Source organism: Oncorhynchus mykiss, chromosome 8 (genome assembly GCF_013265735.2).
Source record: "Oncorhynchus mykiss isolate Arlee chromosome 8, USDA_OmykA_1.1, whole genome shotgun sequence".
NCBI classification, from domain to species: Eukaryota; Metazoa; Chordata; class Actinopteri; order Salmoniformes; family Salmonidae; genus Oncorhynchus; species Oncorhynchus mykiss.
In genome coordinates this window covers 35,167,107-35,179,031 of record NC_048572.1, presented here as the reverse complement: position 1 = coordinate 35,179,031, position 11,925 = coordinate 35,167,107, and positions in this window count along the sequence as shown.

Genomic DNA, 11,925 nt, shown 5'->3' with positions numbered 1-11,925 from the left:
ATAGTACAAATAAAGAAAAAACCTTGAATGAGTAGGTGTGTCTAAACGCTTGACTGGTACTGTAAATACATGCCACTTTGTAGGCTGAATGTCATTACACTAATGGTGTTTGTAATAGATGTCCCTTTCCATTCAAATGGCGGGTGCACAGTGCACTGGACTTATTTAAGAGTAGACGAATGTGCTCAGGTAACCAATTGAATCTTCTTTTTGAAGTGGTTTGTTTGATAAACAATGGTTGTGTGTATGACACATTTACACGTAATACATTTCTACAGTCAAATTACATGTCTTTACTATAAAGTCCGCATAAATATTTTCAAGACGACATAGGAGGTCCCGTGAAAGAAAAGAGATGCCACTGTATAATTAGCTCTCAGGATGGCACTTTTAAGTGAATATACTGCTGTATGCTGATACCCTTATATATTGTAACAAAATGGTGACTGTCTTAACAATGGAACTCTAGCAGGCTCTTTGGTAGCACATTCGTTTATGTCAGTCTCATTAAGACTATAGAACTGGCAGTGTACAACGTAATACATTAAATAATACATGAACTGGCACTTTCACCCACGGTTGTCCAAACAGAGCTAATCAAAGGCCACGCCTCCAACAAGCCACACCTCCAGATCCTCTAATAGGCTGCCGCTACTATGTTACCCCCCTTCCCTATGGAGTCAGTCGTCCCCGACAACCCCGAAATCCAACACAAAGTCCTGAAACTCGGGTCTTCGTTAGCGTCGGTGTGATCCTGACCTTGAGATGGGAGACTGCGGCGGCAGCTCACTGGTAGCTGTGGGGACTCCCACTCTGACCTTGCCCCTCACGAGGTGAACAAGGTTGGCAAGGCTCTGACCGATGTAGTCCAAGAGTCCGAAACTGAATGAAGTAAAAACCACGTCAGAAAGTCGTTCCGGAACCATGCATGGGCCTTCCCAATAACTCATTAGTTTCGAGCTCAGACCACTCTTGCGCCGAGGGCTGTACACCTACACTTCCTGGCCAGGCCTGGAAAGGCTGACCTTGACAGCGGGGGTCGTATGCCCTCTTCTGTTTTACCCCTGCTTCCCTCAGTAAAAGGCACATGACAGCCCACTTGGACTTTGCCAAATGGCACCTAAAGACTCTTAGAAACAAGACTCTCTGGTCTGATGAAACCAAGTTTAAACTCTTTGGCCTGAATGCCAAGCTTCACGTCTGGAGGAAACCTGGCACCATGCCTAAGGTGAAGCATGGTGGTGGCAGCATCATGCCGTGGGTGTGTTTTTCAGCGGCAGGAACTGGGAATTGAGGCAAAGATGAACAGAGCAAAGTACAGAGAGATCCTTGATGAAAACCTGCACCAGACTGCTCAGGACCTCAGACTGGGGCGAATGTTTACCTTCCAACAGGACAACGACCCTAAGCACACAGCCAAGACAACACAGGAGTGGTTTCAGAAGACTCTGAATGTCCTTGAGAGCAAACACAGTCATGGGTGGTACTGGTAACTCTAAAATTCATGTCATCAGATACTTCATCAGAGCGCGCAACAGAACATTGTACTGTCTACACTCGGTTTGATGTTTACACATGCTTTTTTCATTAAATCGATTTTTATCAGAACTAAAGTTTTGTTGCTAAGGATTCCACAACGCAGTTAGCCTTTACGGCTGGGACTGCAAGTTTGTGTTAAATTTTTTTCGGTGACACGATATGGATTACAATTATCATCATGAATATTAAGGCTATACGCACTACAGGCAAATTGGCAGAGTTATTATTTATTTGGACATCACACATTATAGTCTTACTCTTATACAGACATCGCACCCACTCTCACTAGATCACACTCAATATCATACACATCAACCTACTCAGATTTACTACACACATAATGGTGTGGCATTGGCTCACAAGCAAGGGAATAAAACAAATATTGCCAGGATTGGATTGGATTCTAAATATCAGACACTTGAAAGCTCTAATTTTGACCGTAAAGGTAATCACTCTACAAAATATCATCACGGTGCCCTTAAAACCTGTTATGGCTGCAATCCCCCTATCGGGATAAGTGTCATCAACAACCGCTGAATTGCATAACGCTACATACAATACATATTACTATAAATATGTATATTCATGAATCACAAGTGCAATATAGGAAAACACAGTTTAGCCTTTTGTTAATCCACCTGTCGTGTCAGATTTTGAAATTATGCTTTTCAGTGAAAGTAATCCAAGCGTTTGTGTAAATTTATCGATAGCATAACATAACATTATGTACACTTAGCATCAGGAAGCTTGGTCATGAAAATCATAAAAGCAATCAAAATAATTGTTTACCCTTTCGGATGTTTTCACTCATGAGACTCCCAGTTACACAACAAATGTTCCGTTTGTTTCATAAAGATTATTTTTATATCCAAAATACCTCTGTTTGTTTGTCGCGTTATGTTCAGAAATCCACAGGAAAGAGCGGTCACGACAACGCAGACGAAAATTCAAAATAATATCCATATTGTCCACAGAAACATGTCAAACGTTTTTTTTTATAATCAATCCTCAGGTTGTTTTTAAAATATATAATTGATAATATATCAACCGCAAACGTCTTTCCCTGTAGGAGATGGAAAAGCAATACCTATCCAAATTCTGTTGCGCGAGCAAAACTCATGTGACCACTTGACGCAATGTTATCGTTCTGGCTAATTTTTTAAAATAAAAGTCTGAAACTATGTCTGAAGACTGTTGACACCTTGAGGAAGCGATAGGAAAAGGAATCTGATTCATATCCCTTTAAATCCAGCAAAGGGAGGTTATGGAACATGGAGTTTTCAAAATAGAAGCCACTTCCTGTTTTCATTTTTCTCAGGGTTTCGCCTGCAATATCAGTTCTGTTATACTCACAGACAATATTTTGACAGTTTTGGAAACTTTAGAGTGTTTTCTATCCAATACTAATAATAATGTGCATGTATTAGCAACTGAGACGGAGGAGCTGGCCGTTTACAATGGGCACCTTTTCATCCAAGCTACTCAATACTGCCCTGCAGCCATAAGAAGTTAAGGAAATCACAAATATTATGGACACATTAGAAATAGTGGATATTTGGAGACAAAAAACCCAGAACCATTGAGATATACATGGAGGACGCTTAATCCAGCTAGTCATCTTGACTACTTTCTTGTCTCTTTCTCTCTTGCATTAAAGGTTAAAAAAGTTTTAATAGGAGAGAGAATACGATCGGATCATCATCTAACTGGCATTCACATAACTCTTATAGCTTTTCCACGTGGACGGGGATATTGGAAATTTAATCAACGTTTACTGGAGGACAACTTATTTTTATCTAAGACAAAATCATTTATAACTGAATTTTTCCAGTATAACATAGGTTCAGAAAATACCCTTATTGTCTGGGATAACTTTAAATGTACCTTCAGAGGTCATTCAATTCAATATTCATCAATAATAAAAATGCAGTTTCTGGCTAGAGAGACAAGACTAACAAGGGAAATCCATGAACTAATTGTACAGGTAGATAGCAATAAAAACGATACAACAGAGATAGAAAATAAATTACAGGAAAACCAAAAGAACTTGAGGAACTTATTCAAGAACGATCGAATGTAAAAAAAATAAAGCAAACTGGATGGAATATGGAGAAAAATGCACAAAATTCTTCCTGAATCTCCAATACAGGAACGCTAACAAAAATAATTTGCAGAAACACGTTACTGAAAATGGAGTCATCTGTGATTCTCCGAATTATATTTTAAAAGAGGAAGCTAATTATTTTAGGCAGATGTTCTCTTTTCTGTCTCATCCTCTCCCACTGAATGAAGATTGCAGTAAGGAATTATTTCCAAATAATATAAAAAAAATGGAAAATTAACAAATGTACAGAAATATCAGTGCGAAGGCCAAAATAAGGAGGATGAACTTTTTGAGGCTATTAAATCCTTTCAGTCTGGAAAACCCCCAGGGCTTGATGACATTTTGAGAGAGGTATATCAAGCCTTTTTTGAAATACTAAAAGCTCCATTGTTAGATTGTTCTAACTACTCCTATAGAAATGGTAGTCTGTCAGCTACTCAGCAGGAAGGTCTGATTTCTCTATCATTAAAATGATGTCAGATGGGAAATATAAAGACCCATTCTATCTAAAAATCTGGAGGCCCCTTACACTTCAATATTGTGATGCAAAAATACTAGCGAAATGCATAGCACTCACAATAAAAAGGGTTTTACGAGGTGTTGTTCATCCTGATCAGAAAGGTTTTTTACATGGACGATAACAGAACATCATGAAATATCGAAGAAGCCAGGCCTTCTATTTGTAGCGGATTTAGAAAAGGCATTTGATCATGATTTTAACAGGCATCTGTTATGATTTTAGGGGTCTCCAATGGTTGAGGGACAACTATTGGGGAACTGTGGGGGGATCTTGGAGAGTTCGGGTTCCCGTTTTTTGGCCTGGTGTGAGATCTGTCAATGTGCCCTTGAGCAAGGCGTTGACCCAGGATGCTTCTGTGTGTCGCTCAGAATGGGAGTCTGTTGGATGACTGGTATGTTGTAGTTGTTGATCTGCTTCACTGCAAGTATATTGTATGTTTCATATATTCAATTAATTATTTTTTTTAAAAGTCAGAGCCTGTAGAGACCTGAAAATATCTGTGCAGCGATGCTCCCCATCCAACCTGACAGAGCTTGAGAGGATCTGCAGAGGAGAATGGGAGAAACTCTCCAAATACCGGTGTGCCAAGCTTGTAGCGTCATACCCAAGAAGACCCAAGGCTGTAATTGCTGCCAAAGGTGCTTCAACAAAGTACTGAGTAAAGGGTCTGAATACTTATGTAAATGAGACTTTTATGTTTTTTTATCTTTAATAAATTAGCCAAAATGTCTAAAAATCTGTTTTTGCTTTGTCATTATAGGGTATTGTGTGTAGATTGAATTTAATACATTTTAGAATAAGGCTGTAGCCTAACAAAATGTGTTAAAAGTCAAGGGGTCTGAATACTTTCCGATGGCACTGTAAGTGCATGTGATACCAAAGAGCCTACTAGAGTTCCATTGTTAAGGCAGTCACCATTTTGTTACATTGGTGTTACACTGGCTACCCCTCCGACGGGACCGATGGTTTAATAATCCAGGTTGAAGTTTTGTGTCAACGTGGCTGAGATGAGATGGCTCCACATGAGAGATGGCTCCACATGATTCATTTATGTCACATCACCCATGAGCGGACAGGCAAGTCTTAGGGCCATGGGTTGAGAAAGAGAGAGAGAGTGTGTGTGTGTGTGTGTGTGTGTGTGTGTGTGTGTGTGTTTGTGTGTGTGTGTGTGTGTGTGTGTTTGAGTGACAGGAGCTCATGATGTATGGAGAGTGTGGTGTAATAACTCATAATGGAAGTATTAATAATTACGGAGTTACTTTAAGACTGTTTTGGAACCGACTGTTGGTAAATTGAGATGCAGGTGATGAAGAAAGGTGATGGAACCAACTTCAGCTATGCCTCTGGGATGTTTGTGGATTGCCTGTGTGACTTTGGCATACAAGACCAAACAGCAGTGTTTCATATAGTGTTGTGCACACTGTTCTTGTGGATGGTCATAAAGTTGATCTCCCTTTTTTGACAACTTTGAAACCCATTTTAAAACACATCAGGGAACAGACAAAACACCTAAAACATTCTGAGGCAACAAGAGACCTAACTCACCTGAAATAAAACCCAAACTCCTAACTCCTGCCCTGCTTATAGTTCTAATGGGTATCCAAAAAGACGTTGACATGTCTAAGCTCGTCCTTAATCTCCTTAAATCACTCCCAACTGAATGCCAATGACAAAATCGCATGCAAACGTAACACAAGCTGATGCCCGTTGATGGAAAACAGATCAAAATTGCCCTTCATAGCGTGTCAATACCGAGGTTGCATCAGACATGATCGTCTGGATGCTGGGCTTGACTGACTTTGACAGACAGCTGGTACGGCTGAATAGATTCCGTTTGACTGACGCAGCTAGCCCCCTTCAGAGAGACATTAGCGGTCCATTAACATTCCGTGACATTTTCCCCCTCCGCCCAGGAAGCCAACGGTAGCCATGTAAACAAAGCACTGTCGCGGTGCATCGCAAGGAGAGAGGGGAATATAATGTAATGTAAAATGGCATTGTTCGCCGGGATAGGATACCAGGTGTGCATTCTAATGTGGATCTACGGGGTCAATCTGTGGGCTGGGCTGCGGGGAAGAGAGAGAGAAAGTGCTTAGGATTTTAAAGGGCATACGCTACCGAGGGTTATCAGCAGCAGAAACAATATAATTTTTTTTATGAGAGTAACTTATCATCCGGACAAAGGAGGTTTGCGACACTATGTGGAGGCCACGCAGGGGATAAAACAAGATCATAAAGGCGACAACCTTTACCTTAGTAGCTTTAAAACACTGTGAAATAAATGCCTTCATATAGAGATCCCGCAGGATGTAACACAAAACCCTCAAGATAACCGGTCGTAGCATTCAAACAAAATGGATCAAAAACCTAGGCCTTTCCTGAGGCCTGAACCTGCTGCCAAAACTGGTTGAAACAACGACATTGCGGCCATGTGATTTACACCACATCCTTTCAAACAGCTTTATCCACTGAGCTATTTATTTATACAGATGTGATAGTACTGGATACTGTAAGTGTGTGCAATATATAAATTATATATATGAATCTGTGTAGGAAACTCTGCCCAAACAAACATTCTCTCTTTCTCTCATACACACATGCAAGCACACACACACACACACACACGAGTGCACACACGTATGCAAACATACACGTCCATAGCGGCCTGGAAATCTTAGGGCAGCCTGAGGGTAGCCTGGAGGCAGAGGAAGACAGATGTCAAACCCCCTGCATCTCATAAAACAATACAACGCTTTCCCACTGTTCCCCCATACAGGGCATCACGTACAACAACAAAACAATAGGCAAGATGCACTAGCTCTCACGAACAACCAGCCTTATGGGGACACGGCCAAAACATCTCTTATGAGGACCCGGCTAACACGTTTTGTGTGGACACTGACAAACATCTCTTATGAGGACCCGGCTAACACCTGTTTTGTGGGGACACGGCCAAAACATCTCTTATGAGGGCCCGGCTAACACCTGTTTTGTGGGGACACGGCCAAAACATCTCTTATGAGGACCCGGCTAACACCTGTTTTGTGGGGACACGGACAAAACATCTCTTATGAGGACCCGGCTAACACCTGTTTTGTGGGAACACGGACAAAACATCTCTTATGAGGACCCGGCTAACACCTGTTTTGTGGGGACACGGACAAAACATCTCTTATGAGGACCTGGCTAAAACATGTTTTTTGGAGACACGGACAAAACATCTCTTATGAGGACCCGGCTAAAACATGTCTTATGGGGACTTGGTCCAAACCTGTATTAGGGACACGGACAGAAGCTGTCTCATGACAGGACAACTTAATACAGGTCTTTAAAAAAAACACAAAAAAACTATTGTATGGAATCACATTTTATGCAGGTTTCACATTATGTACAGTACCAGTCAAAAGTTTGGACACACATACTCATTCCAGGGTTTTCCTTAATTTTTTAAAACCATTTTCTACATTGTAGAATAATATTGAAGACATCAAAAATATGAAATAAAACATGGAATCATATAGTAACCAAGAAAGTGTTAAACAAATCTAAATATATTTTAGATTTGAGATTCTCTAGCCACCTTTGCCTTGATAGCTTTGCACACTCTTGGCATTTTTTCAACCAGCTTCATGAGGTTTTGAATGCATTAAATTAACAGGTGTGCCTTGTTAAAAGTGAATTTGTGGAATATCCTTTCTTCTTAATGTGTTTTAGCCAATCAGTTGTATTATGACATGATAGGTGTTGTATACAGAAGATAGCCCTATTTGGTAAAAGACCAAGTCCATGTTATGGCAAGAACAGCTCACATAAGCAAAGAGAAATGGCAGTCCATCATTACTTTAAGACATGAAGGTCAGTCAATCCAGAAAATGTCAAGAACTTTGAAAGTTCCTTCAAGTACAGTCGCAAAAAAACATCAAGCGCTATGATGAAACTGGCTCTCATGAGGACCGCCACAGGAAAGGAAAACCCAGAGTTACCTCTGCAGCAGAGGATAAGTTCATTAGAGTTACCAGCTTCAGAAATTGCAGCCCAAATAAATGCTTCACAGAGTTCAAGTAACAGACACATCTCAACATCAAATGTTCAGAGGGGACTGCGTGAATCATGCGTTCATGGTCGAATTGCTGCAAAGAAACCACTACTAAAGGGCACCAATAATAAGAAGAGACTTTCTTGGGCCAAGAAACATGAGCAATGGACATTAGACCGGTGGAAATCTGTCCTTTAGTCAGTTGAGTCCAAATTTGCGATTTTTGGTTCCAACCGCCGTGTCTTTGTGAGATGCAGAGTAGGTGAACGGATGATCTCTGCATGTGTGGTTCCCACCATGAAGCATGGAGGAGGAGGTGTGATGGTGTGGGGGTGCTTTGCTGGTGACACGGTCAGTATTTAGAATTCAAGGCACACTTAATCAGCATGGCTACCACAGAATTCTGCAGCAATACTCCATCCCATCTGGTTTACGCTTAGTGGGACTATAATTTGTTGTTCAACAGGACAATGACCCAACACACAACCAGGCTGTGTAAGGGCTATTTGACCAAGAAGGAGAGTGATGGAGTGCTGCATCAGATGACCTGGCCTCCACAATCACCTGACCTCAACCCAATTGAGATGGTTTGCGATGAGTTGGACCACAGAGTGAAGGAAAAGCAGCCAACAAGTGCTCAGCATATGTGGGAACTACTTCAAGACTGATGGAAAAACATTCCAGGTGAAGCTGGTTGAGAGAATGCCAAGTGTGCAAAGCTGTAATCAAGGAACATAGTGGTTACTTTGAAGAATATAACATATATTTTGATTTGTTTAACAGTTTTTTAGTTACTACATGATTCCATGTGTTATTTAAGTTTGTTTTCACTTTTATTCTAGAATAAAAATCAAGGAAAACCCTTGAATGAGTATGTGTCCAAACTTTTGCCCCGTTCTGTATGTAACGCGATGCTAAAAGAACCCGAGCCTGTTTCATGAGGACATGTACTGTGTTCAGGATGAGAATAGTTTCTCTACCCAGCAGCAATGCTCTCTTTCTGTATACAACTTCCCAAACACATCAGTGTAAACTATCTGACAGGAGATGCCTAAACGGGATTCCTGCAATTATAGAGAATTTTTTTTCCCCTGCTTTAAATATGAATTTGTTTTATTGCAAACACAACATGGTAGTAGTGGGTTATACACTGAATGCCAAATTGAGGATGTGTGGTATTTCAACAGATACTTCATAAAGGACTTCTTGGGGCGCTGTGAGCTAAAAACTTCTGTCTCTCATCCAAGCTCTCAGTTCATAGTAAGCCTATTGTTATTCCTCAATTCATCTCCCTCTCCATAGTCCTTTTCATCACTATCACTCACTCTCTCCTGTCCCTGAGGGCTGGATGAAGAGTCTCCTGGCTAAACCCCAAGCAGCCAGACAGGCTACCCCCAGCTTATAGCTGATCTCAGCGGTAGGCAGCTCCACAAAAAGTGCAGGGCCACTCTGTAAAAATAACAATTTGCACAGAACACAAAAGCTTTTTGTTTCCATTCTTTTGCGTTGAAGACAGGTGATCACCGGAAGAATAAGACAGCAAACTGCCGGGACGAAGGTGTCGAGATCAAACCTGTGCGTCGAGGAGGAGAGAGGACGCAAGGGGACTAATGACAACACAAATTGTGCTTGTTCAGGAATGTACACATGCAGCAGACACAAAGGTGTACAAACAGGCGTGCCCATCTCTCATTCCCAGAACAAGACGAATTCAACAACCCGAACATAAAATATATTTTTTATTCATTTTAGCATTAGTTGCAGGTATGGAACAAAAAAAAAATGGTGATAGATCCAAAGAAATACAGTGAAAAAGAAGCCTAATTATATATATAAATAAAGCACAGAACAGAGAAGAATGACAGGTTGTTATTATTACAAGGAGTTGGCACAGTACAAGATAGGAAACATAAACGTTACACAGCTCTTAGAAACATCACTTACAATACAGAATTTTATCTCTTCAGCACTCTTCTGTAGCAATTCAATGGCTTCCTCTCCTTCGTCTCCTTTGGTCATTCTTCACTGAAAGGAAAACATTGCGACATGTTCAAAATTCCAATTCCCAAATATCTGTCATGTTGCTTCCATTTAGCCTAGGGTGTTTTTAGAGCAGTTTAAGGAGAGAAGTCAAGAGGAGGAAGCAACCTCAGATACACCCCAAGGTCATCAACCGATTGTGACAGGAAGCGATGCGGGTAAGGGTTGCCACTTCCTGTGAAATGTCATATTATTGGGATGTAATAATATGAACACCCGGTGAAGAATGGCACAACGTGACAAAGCCCTTCTGTTATGATGGACAATAAACCGCCTACAAGGATCCCAAGAACAAAAAGTTGTCAAAGCTCAACATAAGACAATTCCTGTCTCGGGAAGTGAAGTGAAACGTAGGGTCACTTTAGTACTTTCCTTATTCCAGCCTTACCCCACAAAATGAAAATAACGCACATGGATATTAAACCAACATATACTTGGGACTTGTTATTGAATTTAAAACATGTAATTAGTTGTTTGAGTACAATACAGCGTGTGGTTAGATTGCCAAGTACAGTGACTGTGTCCAGGTCACAAGAAATCAATAAACAAGTTGTTTCCTCAATGAAAGCCATTGAAAGTTTCGGAGGTCAACAACATGGGGCGTGGCAAAACGCTACGGATCCTTTTCTGGAGACGAACAACTGTAACATATCTGTGAACGTGTATTTTTTTTTATAAAGGGTGTAGGTAGGCCTCCAAAACAAAGATTTATTATGGCACCCTCATTTTTCATATACATTCAATATGATCTGGGCACAAAAAAAAGGAAATAATTCCCTCTTCCCATGAACCCAACCATACTCGACAGCATTGACAGTACATGTAAATGTTATAATGTCCTGGTGAAACGTACACAATATGAGACGAGGTTGTTACAATGCTCTACAATGGCTGCCTATCATTCTGCTCTGTTTAGTAATGTATGATATTGTTTCTTCACATGTCTCTGTTTCTAATCACACCTATTGTACACTGCATATGCCCGTACCTGTACACAACCCGCTAGGACCAAACCAGGCTTATATCTCCAGGACTATGTCTTCTCATCACAATACATTTTCTGCGCCATAAAAAGTCACAATACCGACCAAATGCCAACTCTATAGCAACCAAATTCGTTGTCCTTTGTTGTCTCGTAAGACTCGTTCGACAACGTCTGGGACTGGTCATTTGTCCACATCCTTTCTTTGCATTCGTGTTCTTTGGATGGGTGACACTGTATGAATGTTGACGTAATCAATGATTGTGTAATATGTTTCTGAGGGGGTCTACAAGCCTGACTTCGTCTGAGCAGGGTCACACACAGTATGTGTGCCATATATACTGCATTTTATATGTCGAGAGCTTATCTGTTGTGCTTCCAGTTCTCCAACATAAAACATTGATCATAAACCTTTATAATAGAGCTTCTTTACATGTACAAGTTATACAACTACCAAATAGGTTTAGCTTATGTTTCCACCGTCGGTTTTTGATACTTCAGCAATGCAAGGGAGACAACAAGAAGATAAAAGGAAGTCAAAAGTCAGAGTTTTCCCAACAGAAAAAATATAAGAAACAAGACCAACAAGTCCTTAAATGTTTTTTTTTTTATAACCAACAATGTACGGATTTTTTTCTCTAATTCTTTTAGTCTTTTTTTTTTAATTATTTTTTTTACAATATGTTGTTTTTAAAAACCAGCTA